Source organism: Cebus imitator, unplaced genomic scaffold, assembly GCF_001604975.1.
Source record: "Cebus imitator isolate Cc_AM_T3 unplaced genomic scaffold, Cebus_imitator-1.0 Scaffold663, whole genome shotgun sequence".
In the NCBI taxonomy this organism is placed as follows: Eukaryota; Metazoa; Chordata; class Mammalia; order Primates; family Cebidae; genus Cebus; species Cebus imitator.
This window is the reverse complement of record NW_016107978.1, coordinates 705984-707463: the sequence shown is the minus strand read 5'-3', so window position 1 is coordinate 707463 and position 1480 is coordinate 705984.

Sequence of the window (1480 nt, the reverse complement as noted above, 5' to 3'; positions counted from 1 at the left end):
AAAGTGCTGGGATTATAGGCGTGAGCCACTGCGCCTGGCCCCTTGCTTCTTATGTGGGCATTTATTACTATAAATTTCCCTCTACACATCGCTTTAAATGTGTCCCAGAGATTGTGGTATGTGTGTCTTTGTTCTCATTCATTTCAAAGAACAGCTTTATTTCTCCCTTCATTTCATTGTTTTTTCGGTTGATATTCAGGAGCCATTTGTTCAGTTTGCATGAAGTTGCGTCGTTCTGAGTGAGTTTCTTAATCCTGAGTTTTAATTTGATTACACTGTGGTCTGAGAGACTGTTTGCTATGATTTCCGTTCTTTTGCATTTGCTGAGGAGTGATTTACTTTCAATTATGTGGTCAATTTTAGAGTAAGTGTGATGTGGTGCTGAAAAGAATGTATATTCTGTGGATTTGGGGTGGAGAGTTCTGCAGATGTCTATTAGGTTTGCTTGGTCCAGATCTGAGTTCAAGTCCTGGATATTCTTGTTAATTTTCTGTCTCTTTGATATTTAGTATTGACAGTGGGGTGTTGAAGCCTCCTACTATTATTGTGTGGGAATCTAAGTCTCTTTGTAGGTCGTTTATAACTTGATTTAGGTATCTGGGTGCTCCTATATTTGGTGTGTATATATCTAGAATCATTTGCTCTTCTTGTTGCATTGATCCTTTTACCATTATGTGATGCCCTTCTTTGTCTCTTTTGATATTTGTTGGTTTAAAGGCTGTTTTATCAGAGACTAGGATTGCAACTCCTGCTTTTTTTTGCTCTCCATTTGCTTGATAAATCTTCCTCCATCCCTTTATTTTGAGCCTCTGTGTGTCCTTGCACATGAGATGAATTTCCTGACTACAGCACACTGATGGGTCTTGACTTTTTAATCCAATTTGCCAGTCTATGTCTTTTGATTGGGACATTTAGCCAATTTACATATAAGGTTAATATTGTTATGTGTGAATTTTATCCTACCATTTTTTTGCTAGCTGGTTGTTTTGCCCATTAGATGACATGGTTTTTTCATTGTGTTGATGGTCTTTACCATTCGGTATGTTTTTCCAGTGGCTAGTACTGATTGTTCCTTTCCCTGTTTAGTGGATCTTTTAGAAGTAAGGCAGGCCTGGTGTTGACATAATCTCTCAACAATTGCTTGTCCATAAAGGATTTTATTTCTCCTTCAGTTATGAAGCTTAGTTTGGCTGGATATGTAATTCTAGGTTGAAAGTTCTTTTCTTTAAGGATGTTGAATATTGGCTCCCGTTCTCTTCTGGCTTGTAGGGTTTCTGCCAAGAGATCCACTGTGAGTCTGATGGGCTTCCCTTTGTAGGTAACCCAACCATTCTCTCTGGCTGCCCTTAGCATTTTTTTCTTTAGTCAACCCTGGTTAATCTGACAATTGTGTGCCTTGGGGTTCCTCTTCTTGGGGAATATGCTTGTGGTGTTCTCTGTATTTCCTGGACTTGAATATTGGCCTGCCTTGCTAGGTTGT